The 15,028-nt window shown below is 42.8% G+C and overlaps 1 protein-coding gene across 4 annotated transcripts in view; it reads right to left on the bottom strand.

Annotated features, from left to right (window-relative positions):
* Nucleotides 1-15,028, bottom strand: part of ADGRB3 (adhesion G protein-coupled receptor B3) — a 1,641,523-nt gene that overhangs the window by 1,206,516 nt on the left and 419,979 nt on the right. The window contains exon 1 of one of the 4 annotated variants that reach the window (XM_085610904.1): nucleotides 10,827-11,079. The exons of the other annotated variants lie outside the window; for them this stretch is intronic. The gene's annotated coding sequence lies outside the window, so the exon portion shown is untranslated. Of the gene's footprint in view, nucleotides 1-10,826; nucleotides 11,080-15,028 lie in introns of those variants that run through there. 4 annotated transcript variants of the gene reach the window in all.

Genomic DNA, 15,028 nt, shown 5'->3' with positions numbered 1-15,028 from the left:
GGTAGAAAAATGGGCTGCAGTGGAAGGCGCTGCTCTGCAGGCAGAAAAGCACAGGGGTCTGTGACCGACGCCGATTGGAGGTCTCTGTCCGGAAATATGTGCAACATTCGTACATTTTGATATCTGGACGGATGGCTCCGATCTTTGGATCGTTCGTTAAGGGGGAAGACCGACTTCACGCCATTTAGGGCTTCTAAGATGTGATGTCACTATTTAGATATAAAAAATGCACCTGATTATATCTGAAATTCCTATTGAAGGAATGCACATATTGTTGACATATGAGCAAAATACATAAGATTGCTGTTAAGTTGCTTATACTATGGGGCAGATTTATGAGGCCCGCTGCGCCATCGGAACGTCACTTTTTGTGACGTTCCCTGGCGCAGAAGCCTGCGTGATATTTATCAGGCAGCACTGAGCCACTTTTTTTGGCTTAATGCTGCCTCATAAATATCAGTCCCTTTAACGCAGTGTTCTGCGTTAAAGGGGCGTGCAATGGGTGTTGCTGGGGGCGTTCCCATCAACATCCATGGCCTTTTGACACTGCCCCAGATTTACGAGAAATCGTAAATCTGAGGCAGCGCCAAAAGATTCCGCCTCCCCAGGGGAGGCGCAAGGGAGGCGCAACGGGGAGAAATATCTTTATTTCTCCTCGTTTTTCCTTTTTCTATGTGTGCTGCATTCTGCAGCACCCATACAAAGAGGAAAAACCTCTTGTGATTATGTTTGTACAGAAAGGTTTCCCTTCCTGTACAAAAATATTCATCTCCGCAACGCAGGCACCCTTGCACCATGGTGCAGAGGTGCCTGCGTTGGCGCAGGCAGCCCATAGTGCGCCGGCGCAGGGGAAAAGGACAGGAATGCGCCGCATTTTATAGATACGGCGCATCCCTGCCCTTTTCTTTTGCCGTAGGGAAGCGCAGCAGGAAGGCCTGCTGCGCTTCCCTACGGCAAAACCTCATAAATCTGCCCCTATATGTTTAGATACAAGTTTTGCGATATTTGTTGTGCACATTCCAGACAACAAATATCTTGAGAGTAAACTGAAAAAAATGCAAAATAGTTAAGGGTATAGCTGTTTACTTGAAGATATAGGAACGTACTCTGAAACGTAACGGAGATAATAGTGATATGATCAATAAAGATATTTAAAAATATTAGCTTGGACCAACTTTGGGATTTCTGGGTAAACTATATAGTAAATTTAGCCCAATGAAAGTGGGTCTCCTGCCAGGTCTTGCCCATTAAACAATGGCAGCAACTTAAAATCTGATGTCGGACAGGTAGTCTGCAAAGTTGGTCCAGAGCTGGAAAAATATAATATGACGTTCAGAAGAAGTGTGGTGGGTGTATTCTGTAACCATTGGGATCTGGGAACTGCATAACCGAATGACCCCAAAACTGTTGTTTCCAGCGTCGAAACGTGATGAAATAATAGATTTATTCATCATCACTGGGCAGGAAGAAGATAATAGAGGGGGTCGATGACTCAGTTGTCTCAGAAATTAGAAGCAGTGTTTTCAGACTGTTAGCATGGGGCTTTCTGGAGAGGACTGTGTCAGTCACAAGATTGTATTTCACTTGAAAAGACAGAGCAGGAGTAACAATGTGTTTGGAGCGCCGATAGGGGGTGGGGAGTTTGATCTAACTGCAGGGATGCCAGGTGATTTCAGAAAGTTTAGGGTTAGCTGATGTTTGTTATCTGAGATGGATCAGGGGGCGGGGGTTCTGGCTTCAGTCTTATTACAACTATGAAGACATCATAATTTGAGCATCATCTGTATGGGAAAGTGGCTTATTTGTTGGTGTAGATGGTAATTTACCACAAGTTCCAGTGCAACTATTCTTACTAAGCGTAGTAAAGGTTGCCGTAATTGAAACCTGAACCCTGAGTAGATAGGCTTAACATAAGAAAATGTGTAACACATTAAAAGCACCAAAACAGTTAAAAGGTCGAAAACAAAACATAATAAAAATCCCACTCCAATTTATAAAAATTCTAGAATGCATTTATGAACAAATTGACACCAAATTGACATAAAATACAATTGGGGAACCAGAGACACACATTTTTAAAGTTTGGAGAAAAAAAAATAACACCAAAAAGAGCAAAGTGCTAACCGCGGCACTGGGTCATGCTATATTGGGACAAGGGTAAGGAGTGAGGCTGACCGTGACGGAGCACAGGTTGGATACGAAACCAAGTTGGTCCTACTCAAAAAGTTATCTTCGGACTTAGAACATTTTATGGAGAAAAAAATTGTACACTAGTTATCAGCAGGGCATGCTGCACACTTATTTTGATGGGGGCTCGGTGATAGCGATCAACTGGTCATTGTAAACCAGGCAAAAGTAAGTTCTAAGGCTGACATCAGTGGAGCATGGGTCGGATGCAAGGGCCAAGATGATACCGATCACATCGTTACCTTCACACTTGGAAACTTTCTGAGAAGGTAGGTCTTCAGTGTGCCATGGCAGCAGGCTTTATCCGAAGATTGGCATGGCAATGAGGGGTTGATCAAGGGTGAAGTGCCAGTAAAGCTGTTGAAGAAGTAGGGAAAATCACCAAGCTAGAACAGTCAGGAGTACATGCCCAGGTAGACGTCAACATCAATCGGATGATGCTCTATATCGTTTCCTGTGAAGATTTCTACCTTCGGACTTAGTTTCTTTTTTTCTTTGTCAGATTATTTCAGCAGGGCAAGGATGCAGGCTGTGGATAGAGAGGGCTCAAAGTCATCAGTTGTTTGTCAGTGGCGGTCCCGCTGAATCAGCTTTGCTGCTGAGTAGAAGACAGTAGCAGAAGCTGGGGTGAAGTAAGGCCCACCAGCAATGTATCCTTGGTGGAGAGACTTGACAGGTTGGTCCCAGTCTTCTGTTGGTACTAAAGGCAAAATTTCTATGTCCCACATTTTAGGTTTAGGCAGAAGGAGTACACTCTGGCACCAGCCTATGGTTCCGGGACCTCAGGAACATCATTTGGGGTTCAGGACACACTCCACAGAAGTCACCAGCAGGGATCAGTGAGTGCAGGCCCAGTCAAAACTGGTCATTTAGACTCTCCAGGAAAGAAGGCGTCTTGTAGCATTTGTGTCATTTTAGTTTAACAGAAGGAGAGCAAGCTGACCCTTGGAGTTCATTTATTTTCCCTTGGTACAAGTGAGAGCCGGTCCACCCCTTAAGGTTCTCCTAACAGGTCACAAAAGCAGGTGCAGTCCTTCTTCTGTCTTACAAAGAACCAGCAGTGTTCTGAAGAAGGTGCCCAGGTGTGCCTGGCACTAGAATGTAGGTTGGTTTGACTCCTGACCCTTCCTAACCAATAGGGAAAAAGTTCCCTGTGGTGAACTTTCCCACTTTTACAGCAGTATCTGTGTGCCCTACTGCAAGCATTCCCACAGTGCTCCTCTCTACCCGAAACCAAGATAGCAAAACATTGCATCCCTTGTGTAGAGCTCATCTGCCCACGCTAGAGGTGTTACGCTGAAGTATAAAAAAAAGTGATGGATGAAATGAATCAAAACAAAAACAACCCAAGACCCGTATAGTCCTTGTTAGGGCTCATCAGTTGGGTGCAGCTTGATTTCAGTGGGACAGTGTGTACGGGAACCACGTCTGGGCATATCCGTAACACTTAGGGTGTTGCACTAAAGCTTACAAATAAGTGATGGATGGAATGCTCGATTTGATGCCAGCCACTGGTATTTACTCTGGGCTATTTCCTAGTCAGTCATTATTTTGCACAATGCCACCTCAATTTGGATCCGAGTAATTACCAGTGCCTAAGATTAATTCAACTGTTCCAACCATCACAGTTTTGTATTCTTCAGTGAGCTATAGCAGGGGAAGCCCCTGTGGTTCAATCTAACCAAGTTCTTGGGGCATTTCCTCTCCCACTGGGATGGGTGCCTGGCTGCCTAACAGGGAAACAGGGGGGCAGGGATAGGTATGAGCTACATCTGTCAGTCACAGTTGAAGATAGTTAAGTTCCTGGGCACTCCCCAGATAATCATCTTGCAAGAAGGAACAGTACACCTCTCCACATGCAAGAGATCTCAGTTCTGGTAGCCACTTCACACCTAATCAAGGAGCCATTCCGCTCCTGGGTGACAGCTAAAAGTTCACCCAAATGGGTTTCTCAAGGCTTCAGGCAGGCTATAGATAACTTTTTTTAAAGTACCTTTTTATCAAATATTTGGTACAAATCCGACTTCACCAATGAATTGGATTTGTAATAAATATTTTAGAGAGTCAGAGAAGTAACTTTCATCTAGTTCCTAGGCAGAGTTAATATTATTTATTTTTAAGATCAACACTGAATGTTTTTTAATGGAACAGATAACCCTGCTACAGTGAAAATAGCTTTGTCGGCCTTTTCACTGTAAAGGCAAGTTTTACTTTAAACCTTTACATGTCTTACTAATAAATACCATACACCCTGCCTTATGGGCACTTAAGGGTAGCTTAGGTGTGACTTATTAATATTTTAAAGGAGGACTTACAACTCTCAAAAAGGGTCATTTATTTTGACAGGTCAAACATGCTGTTTAAACCTGCACTGGTTCATGGTTAGCAGAGTTCCAGTGCAAGAGTCAAAAACAGCAGCAACAGTCCAAACAACGGGGGTGAGTAATCCAAAAAGAGGCATTTACCTACACTCTGCATGCATCATATAACTTACACCATAAAAGAAGCCAAGTGAGATACAAGCAGGCTCATATAGAGGTTGAATAATAATGAGGAGGTGGCAGAACTGGGGAGGAGCCCATTGGAAGGAGACAGCTGGATTAAGAATGGATAATTAGGAAGATAATTACCCAGACCAACTCAGTGCCACTGAGACCTGCCTCTTTATAATGCTAGTTGAGGACCTTGACCCGTATCATAAACAGGGCACACTTTCCCTGTTTGCGTCATGGCGCACCTCTAAAGAGGTGTAAAGCATGCAAACAAGGACAGTGAGCCCTTTTATGATGAATGTGCTACCCTCATTGCAGACACACACTTGCACATCCCTGGGAGCAGGGCATTCCTTTTAATATGGAGCGACTGTTTTGAAGTGTGTGTTTCTCTGTGCAGACATCCCGCCTTCATCTTGAAGTGAGGAGAGATCCCCTTTTGGGCAAGTGCATTGAATGACTGCACTCACATGAAGGGGAATGTCTCTGGGGTCCATGGGGCCCACTTTCTCTCCTCCAGAAGGCTTCCCTTGGGAAGCATCTGTAAGAGAACGTGGGCAGAAAGGAAAAGTGTAAACAAAGTAAATTTACATGAGTGATTATCAAAATCCTTTAGCTTCATTTGCTACGGCTGGTCATAATTCTGTGACGAATAAAATTATGGTTAGCCTGTAGTGCCAATCTGTGACCGAAAAGCAGAATAATGCCGTTGGGATAGCTTTCCAGGTGCAGAAATACAATTCAATTATTAGCACATCTGCCAAGGACAGAAGGTGCTGGGAATAAAAAGAGGCAATCTGGTTTGGTGTCAAATAAACAGAGGCAGTGATAGAAAACATCTAAGAGGATTTCCAGAGTATTTCCTTTCAGACGTTTTTCTACGTTCTTTTCGTACTAGTATTTTAAAGGCGAGTGGTGTCATCTCTAGTTGCTGTTGATTCCACTGAGCAGGCTGACCAAGGCCTGGGAGCAGTACTTCTCGGTGCCGAGACTTGGAGAATACAGGATGACTAGATATGTTGAAAGAGCGAATAGTGAAACTCATTCAGGCTTTTGGGATATTCAACAAGCAATAAGCGTGATTCATATCTATATCAAATGAATTTCAGCAGAGATTATGTGCTTATTTATTGGTTATTCTGATTATCAGACCACAGTTTGTGTTCAGTAGATCAGGGACCCCAGTCCTACTTATTTATTTTACTACTTGTTGCATCCACAACCTATGTGCTTTATCTTTGATATCTACCTTACAACAAAGGGTTCTGGCTCTTATCAGTAAGGCTGAGCTCAATAATCAAAAAACAACAGCCAAAATGCCAATACTGAACAATCTTTCCTCTATTATTTGTTGGGGCACAAGTGAATGACTCAGTGTGACCCAGAAACCTCTGTTTCAATGTACTATATTATATGTTAGAAAAAGTTTTTGTCTTTTTTTCTTTTCTTCAACTGAACAATTTTAAATATAAATCATTACAAACACCACAACCACAACTTAATGAGACACTTATACTACAACATCACCAATTTACAATAGAAATCCCCAAAATGCCCCAAACTTTTGAAACATACAACATTAAATGACACATAATCGAAGACAACGACAATACACTCAAAACATAAAATTCACAAAACAAACAAGCCCAGACAGGTATGACATTATTTGCAGTTTCTTCAACCTTGTATTTCGGGCAGGACTCAAACAGTGTACTATTGACAAAAGATCCTTAAACTGTTTGAAAATCGATTAAACTCAATTCACATCAATATTGCTGCATTTGAAAACAGTGAGGCATCAACACTTTCTGTGGAAAAACCACGGTCGACTTGTTTCGAACCCCGCTTTCCAATCTTGGGGTTCTCAACAGGACCAAAAGCTGTTGTTGTCTTCGATTATGCGTCATTTAATGTTGTATGTTTCAAATGTTTCGGGCATTTTTAGGATTTCTATTGTAAATTGGTGATGTTGTAGTATAAGTGTCTCATTAAGTTGTGGTTGTGGTGTTTGCAAAGATTTATATTTAAAATTGTTCAGTTGAAGAAAAGAAAAAAAGACAAAAACATTTTTCTAAAATATAATAAAGTACATTGAAACAGAGGTTTCTGGGTCACATTGAGTCATTTACTTGTGCCCCAACAAATAATAGAGGAAAGATTGTTCAGTATTGGCATTTTGGTGGTTATCTACATGGTCAAAATGGAAGGGAGAGCTCTCACAAGGACTTAATTTTGTTTAGGGCAAAGCAACGGTGGTCTTTGGCATATGAAGATGCATTTATTCTTCCCTTTTAAGGTGAATGGCTCAGCTCATCAACATACCTAATGAGTAAATATATTCTGATTTTCAGGAAAACTAACAGATAGGCAATATTCCTCACGCAAATTCTTTAAATGAAAATGTGTTTTATATGTATTCATTTTGAATATCACAAAACAAAACCTGACTTATTCATATTATTCTGTGGCTATATTTACCCATCCTCACAGATGCAGAACTAGAATGATCTCTGGGCTTTAAACGTTAGAGGCTTTTAGAGTTGGAACTCAAATGTGTCATTTGCCTTCCAAGTAAAGTGTGTTTTTAAGTCTTGGCTACTGGCTGTAGGCAGACTTATTGTTTGCAGTACATAAGATATACATGAAGTCAATCAAACAATCAAACATTTGTGAAGCGCACTACATACCCGCGAGGGTCTCAAGGCGCTGTGGGGGGGCTACTACTGATCGAAGAGCAAGGTCTTGAGTGTTCTCCTGAAGGTCAGCAGGTCTTGGTTCTGTCGTAGGCTCAGCCGTAGGGTGTTCCATGTTTTGGCGTCGAGGTGGGAGAAGGATCTCCCGCCGGTGGTGGTTCTTCGGATGCGCGGTATGGTGGCAAGTGCGAGGTCGGAGGATTGTAGCTGGTGGTTGGGGATGTAGAAGGAGAGTCGACTGTTGAGGTAGGCGGAGCCGGTCTTGTGGAGTGCCTTGTGTGCGTGGATAAGGAGCTTGAAGGATATCCTCTTGTTGACGGGGAGCCAGTGCAGGTTTCTCAGATGGGGGGTGATGTGGCTGTGGCGTGGTATGTCGAGGATCAGTCGTGCTGAGGCGTTTTGGATGCGTTGTAGTTGTTTGATGAGTTGGTCGGGGCTCCCGCGTAGAGGGCGTTTCCGTAGTCGAGTCTGCTGCTGACGAGGGCTTGGGTGTCTTTCTTGTGTCCGTTGGGATCCATTTGTAGATTTTGCGGAGCATGCGTAGGGTGTTGAAGCAGGAGGAGGAGACGGCGTTGACTTGCTTGGTCATTGTGAGCGTTGAGTCGAGGATGATTCCTAGGTTGCGTGCATGGTCTGTGGGTGTCGGGCTGTCCCTGGTGCTGTCAGCCACCAGGAGTCGTCCTAGGCTGAGGGGTTGGAGCCGAGGATGAGGACCTCCGTCTTGTCTTAGTTCCACTTCAGGCAGCTGGCCCTCATCCAGTCGGCGACAGCCCTCATTCCTTCGTGGAGGTTGGCTTTGGCGGTGGTGGGGTCCTTGGTGAGGGAGAGGATCAGCTGGGTGTCGTCAGCGTAGGAGATTATGTTGAGGTCGTGGTGTCGGGCGACGTGTGCAAGCAGGGCCATGTAGATGTTGAACAGTGTCGGGCTGAGGGAGGAGCCCTGGGGTATGCCGCAGATGATCTCGGAGGTTTCGGATCGGAATGGGGGAGGCGGACGCTCTGGGTTCTGCCTGAGAGGAAGGATGTGGTCCATTCCAGAGCCTTGTCTCGGATCCCTGAAGTGGACTTTGAGTCAGCCCCTTGCTCAACTTTGGATGGATTTGTTGTTTATCTCAGTTGCCTGCTCATTATTCAATGGATTTGCCCCCTCTTCTCCTGTTTGTCCTGCCCTGGAGCATTTCAGACTTATAGCATTCTGCTTGGATAAATATATCCTTTCCCAGCATACTTAAAGGAACCCTCTCTTTATTCACTATTGAATACTCCTTGGGATTGCATGTATTTCTGTGCTCTCTGCTCTCTTTATCCCTAATTTGCCTTTTTGCTCCCCACTCCTCTATACTCCCCATCCTGCTCCCATCATATATTTTTATAGCTTTTAAAAAAAAATCACGAGAGCTTTGCTGCTGCAACATTCTCCCGACCAGCTTGCTTTCTTTATCCTCCCCACCAATGCTCTCCACTTCCCAGCTCACTCTCAGATTTAATTTTTGTAATTGTTTATATTTTTTTTCCCCCGAGTGTCCTGCAGCTGCAAAGTCCCGCCTGAATGCTCACTTCTTACCCTTGTTCACATACATTTTTAAATGTTCTCTTTAACATTTTAATGTACCTTTCTAATATGGCATTCTGCCTTGTTAAATGTAAATTAATAAATGAACGCCTGTGTCACAAAGAATGGGCACCTCCATGTCTTGCAGCATCAGTCATGATGTATACATATGCATGTATCATAACATCTGCCTACATATCGGCAGCCATCTTGGAGTTGCTTTTATTTTTTTTTAAATGCCATTCAAGATTGATAACCATGCATGTGTATGGGTCTTGATGCAAGTGAAAGTGTGCAATTGAAAAAAATGCATCGGCAAAACCAACAGCTGGGCCTTTTAGAGCCCTAATCTATTGCCTTTGCCAATGCTTGAGTGAGCGAGGCACTCTAATGTGAGGTTTTGAATATCTGACTCTATAAAGTTTGTTAAACTATATTCAGCAACTTTCCTAAGAAATAATATAGCTAACAAACACAAAATTCGCATTACTAATGGCTGAGCTTGAAACAAAAATAGTCCAGGGGTCTAAAAATAAATATTTGCATTTTGTTAAACAATTATACCAGAAAGAAAACATAATGCATTAAAATGTAGATAGAATTAATGCTTGCCTTCTGAATGCAATGTTCTCTGGGAGAATTTGATCGAAAACTTAATTATAGGTATAAACAGCAGCTGCATTCGTAAATGCCCATCCAATTGAAACTGAGGTCTAATGAAGTCAACGTACAATTAAGATCTATTTAGTAAACAAAGAATGCAAATGCTTATAATGCATAGGTTTCAACTGCAAAAACTTTAACATGAGTAAACGACACAGTGTTCATACTGGATTGGAATGCACGGCACACTGACGGAAGGAACTAAACAGCCCTAATAAACAGAATTGAACTAAATGAAAATAAAGCGGCAGAGCGTCACCTAAAAGTGCGCGGCGGTGTAACTTGAAACCCACCACAGGCAGCGAAGCGTAAACGGCAAAAGTAGTCAGCTTACACCAATTTTACTGAATAGCTTCTCTGGGGACTATGATGCGAAAGTGTTTTTCTCACTTCCTACCGTGACATATATATTATCATGCACATATATAATCGGATAGCTTAGCAGCTGTGGTGGGATGTGAGTAACAGAAATCACCCACTTAAATGTGTGAACGCCTTCGATGTGCTAATATCTCGCAGAATGTCTTACTGAAGGACTCTCCTGGTTTCTTTACATTACAAGGAACAAATGAGGCAATTACTATGACAGGCATAAATTATTTCATGTGGTCGGATTGGCCCAATAGCAACTTGGCAGTGGATGGCTGCGCTACGCCAGCCAATAGAGTGCATGTAGAACAAGTCTACCACACTTGGTTGCTGACTTCGTCTCTTTCCCCTTTATTTGTGAGAGGCCTCAGCCGCGAGTCGCCATTTACGACTCACCCTCACGAGGAGCCGTGGAAACGCTGTAGCAATTCCATGGAGACGTCATTGTTCGCAGCAGTTTAAGCGGGAACACGCATCATTCAGGGGGAGGGAGGATAGGGGGCTTTTTGCCAAACAATGCAAAACTCTACCGCCATAAAAAAGTCGGCGAACAGAAAAACAGACACAGAAACACCAGCTTTGGAAAGAAAAACAACTCCAGAACCGAAATATAAAATAACAATTAAAATTCAAATTGGCTAGTTAAATAGACAAAACAACCTTTCAAGAACAGCCACCATGTAAACTACTGCAGAAATATATCTATTAAAGGAAGGGAAACGACTTCAGCAACAACTTCTACTACAAACAGAAGAGAAAAATAACAATATATATCACCCAATTTATTGTTTGCTGTCTGAGCTTTTGACCCAAACAACATCTGACAAAGAGGGATATTTAACATTGGACGCATATTCGCGAAACAAACTACCTTTTAAAGCTGAAAATGTAAGTGCAGTTTTTGAATAAGTGGAAGCGTAGCATTATAACTCTCCATTGTGGTCTGTCACTGGCCGATGTGTACAAGTCGCCGGTTCATATCCCACAATGCACGTCAGATGCTGGACGGTGCCAAGGTAATGACTCAACGAATGATTTTTCCTGTTCAACTTTGACCTGCCAACGAGTCATCTCGCTCAGTCCTCTTGGGGTCCTCAGCACCTCATCTGTCGAAGCCATGCCCGGTTATTTAAAGGCAGTCATCTGTGTCACACAGACACAGCCCATGCTTCTGGACTATGATCATGTCGCACATGTGTGATTCTCTTCATGTGAGTAATGAAGACAGACTATATCCGCTTCTAGAATACATCAATTTAAAAAATATCTGGGGAGTGAAATATGCTTTGATGTCGCACAGAACTGGAGCCTGCCCCACCACCGCCCGTCCACAAATCTCTATATTTATTTGCAGGTTTCTCTGCATTTGGTACGAATTTGTTTGGAAAAGTGTTGCTGTAGCTGTGCCGTAATGTGGAAAAGAGCAGTCAGTTAGATCTATCCACATTCCTAATGCAGGATTTCTGCTCTGTAACCCGCTTCTTCTCGCACACAAGTTATAGCATCTTTGCTTCACCTCCTATTTTAAACATTTCATTAGATATTTGGGGATCATTTGAGTACAGTATTAGGACTTTAAAAAAAGATGTGTAAACAGTGAAAATATTGGTGCGATTTTAAGTTACTTTTTGGTTGTTGAAACCGATTTCATTTTACAATGAAGGTATTAGAGATGACTGATAAAATATGTGTTAGAAAACACCGCTGAATGGCCCCAAACAATTTCCTTTCCATGTCTTGATTTTTCTCTAATTTAACGTTTCCTTTATTCCACGTTTTCTTACCATTGAGGACTAAGGGCCTGGTGTAGAAAATTTCCATTTGCAAAAAGTGGTGGCAAATTCTCAACTGACTTATCACAAATTTTGTAAACCGACCTAGATACTAATAAGTCGGTTCAAGAAATTTCAAATGGTAGTGGGTCGCAATAGCGGTCCGTGGAGGGAGTTCCGTGGGGTGGTGAGGCGGGGCGGGGGAGGGGGAGGATGGGGAAATGTAAACACGGGAATATGGATGAACGGAGGTAAGTACACATTTAAATAAATAAAACGAATTTCGTTGCGCGCGCTGCATCGCATTTTGCAATGCAGCGCGCGCAAAGGAATTCGTTTTATTTATTTAAATGTGTACTTACCTCCGTTCATCCATATTCCGGTATTTACATTCCCCCGCCCCGCCTCACCGCCCCACGGAACTCCCTCCACGGACCGCTACTGGTGGGTCGCAATACCACCTACTGCATCAATATTAATGAGGCAGGCCTCAAATCGAGACTCAGTTTGAACAGATGTCATCATAGGGATGGTGAGTTGTTGGTGTCAGTATATCAGTATGTCTGTGACTGTATTTAAATATAGTATTTCTTTAAGGCAGTCTCTTTTCTTTGAAGGCTGTAATTAAAAAGAAAAGTTTTTGTTTTTGTTTTAAGTTGGTTTGGGAGTTGGCAGTAGCAGAAGTGGTCTTAAGTGAACCACTTCCCTTTTAAGAATGTTGCCACCCAAAATCCAGTCGTTAACTTTTCCTTGCTTTGCAACGAATTACCAACACAAGGTATTGATAAATACCCTTAGTAAAGTAAATTTAATTTTTATGCATATACCGCCCACATTTTTCACATTTTTCTAGACACTGTTTTTGCTGGCTTTAGGACTCTGTGCTCTTTGGCACAGCTAAACCACAGTAATATGCCTGTGCGTTCCCTGTAAATCATGTGCTGGGCATTGGAACTCTATTTGACCTACTTAACGTTCCATTGTAAATAGTGCACCTATTGCATGGAAGGATAAATGTCATAGGAAGATTGTAGTATATTTACACCACCCACATATATGACAAAAAACGTATGTCTTGCAGGAACACCACTGTACTCTAGGTAGGCTGTAGTTTAAGTGCACTGCAGTGACACTTGGCGGGGAAAATGTCATTACTATGTAGTAAAAGCTTATTTTTGCATATTCATAAGCTACCTATGAAAGTGTGCATTGTAAACCCACAGATAGGGGGCTAATATATAAAAAATCGGGTTCAGAACATATTGGGATAAGGATGCGGTTGCTGTGAAGTAAAAGCCAAAGTTATTTCACTTTGTAGACCTGTCTTGATATTTCCTTATTAGGCCCAGTGGGATATAAATCCTTATTTTCCACCTCCACTTAGAAAAAGGTTAGAAAAGTATTTCAAATTGTTTTTTCATGGATAGTTATGAAAATCTGCTTTAGTGGTAATATTTTTTAATAACATAAGCAGAAAATTAACTTTGTAAAACTGTACACTCAGCTGCCTGAAACAGACCTGCCTTAAACCCAATTCTGCCACTCATCACTCCTCCAGGACTGGTTGACAGATCTTGGCTGGGAGATTTAATGACTATGGCACAGAGCAGAATGGCTTGCCCAGGAAAGCCAATGGATGTTAACTTCTGAGATATATCAGGGATTAGCTATCTGGGAGTGCACAGGAACATGTGTCAGAGCTGAAGGAAGCTTTAGCACTGCCTCTTTGAATCTGATGATGCCAAGGAGGGCTTCTTCTAGTCTTCCGAAGAGCCTCATAGACAGTAAGGCTCCCGCCATAGCAGTAGGTAAACCAGTTTTGATCGTGTCAGTTAGGGGATTGGCCAAGAAGCTGAAGACAGGCCTGCCCGCTGGCAGCTGAGTCTCACAATCTTAAAACAGAAGTCCCTGAGTAATCTTACAGTGAGGCAAAGAGGCAGTGCTGCAAAGGAGGTGGGAGCATTGCAAGAAAATTATTAGGATGAGACGGTAGGGACACATGACAGTGAAACATGTTTGTATGATTTGAGAGAAGCTTATTCTGTCATATTCAAAGCCAACTCTAACAATGTGCCTCGTAAACCTATAGGACGGGGGATAATATGTAATAATAAGGTACATTGCATATTGGGTTTAGTGTGCTCTTGCAGTGAAATAACATCCAAAAGTTGTTTCGCTATGTAGTCCAGGCCTCAAATTGTCCAAATAGGTCATGTTGGATTAAACTCTTTGTTTTCCATCCCTGCTTAATAAAGGTTTAGAAAAATACTTCAACATTTTTTGCAGCTTAGTTTTTTAAATCTAACATAATGGCAAAACCAGATTTTTGATAACATAAGAAGACAACTTTGCAAAAATGTACTTTCGGCCACCCGAGACAAAACTGTATTCAAACCAGTTCCGCCACTTATCACATCCCCAGACCTCGACAGATCTTGGCTGGGAGACCTAATGACTCCGGTTAAGAGGATAATGGTTTGCACAGGAATGGCCCATCGGTTTTAACTGCTGACCATTTGCCGGGGATTTTTCTATCTGGGGGTGCACAGGAACAGAACAAAAGGTAGCTTTGGCACTGCCTATTTTAACTTAGAGATGGCAAGAAGGGCTTCAGCTATTCATCTGAAGACAGTCCTAGACAGGTAGGCTCAGGCCACAGTATAAGGGAAATTCGGGTTTGACTCTGTCAGGTATGGGAATGGCCAAGAAGCTGAATACAAGCTTGTCTGGTAGCAGCTGAGTCTCACCATCTTAAAACAAACAGCGGTTCCTAGGTAATTGTACAATCAGTCAAAAAGTAAGAGATGCAAAAGGAGAGGGGAGGATTGCAAGAAAATTGTTAGGACTGGGCAGTAGAATTCTTTAATTAATGGCAAGTGCACAGGATAAATCGGGGACTACCACCACCACCTCCTTGGAACATTCCTGGACCTGGTAAGATGCCATCTGAAGAAGAAACCCATGCTAGAAGAAGGTTTCAGACTCCTGGCTCCGGCTGGACGAAGAAGACTCAAACATGGACTCCTGAATCCTTCTGGCACAGAGGGACTGGAATTGCTCCCCAAAGCTCAAATGATTGGTCTCCTGTTTACCTAGTTTAGGGACACAAAAAAAAGAAGGTCTACTGACTCCAAGAGGACCAAGCTGTGTAAAGAGGACTAATCCCTGCAGGACACATGTCTGAAGGAAGACCAGGTGCCCAGAAGCCTGACCTCAAGAGCTAGGGGCTGCAGGACTGACCACCATAATTTCCCCCAGAAGTTGGAGACAAAGACTGTAGGGAAAATCTTGACCTGGACAA

The sequence above is a fragment of the Triturus cristatus genome, chromosome 6 (genome assembly GCF_964204655.1).
Source record: "Triturus cristatus chromosome 6, aTriCri1.1, whole genome shotgun sequence".
In the NCBI taxonomy this organism is placed as follows: domain Eukaryota; kingdom Metazoa; phylum Chordata; class Amphibia; order Caudata; family Salamandridae; genus Triturus; species Triturus cristatus.
This window is presented reverse-complemented; position numbering and strand designations above follow the sequence as displayed.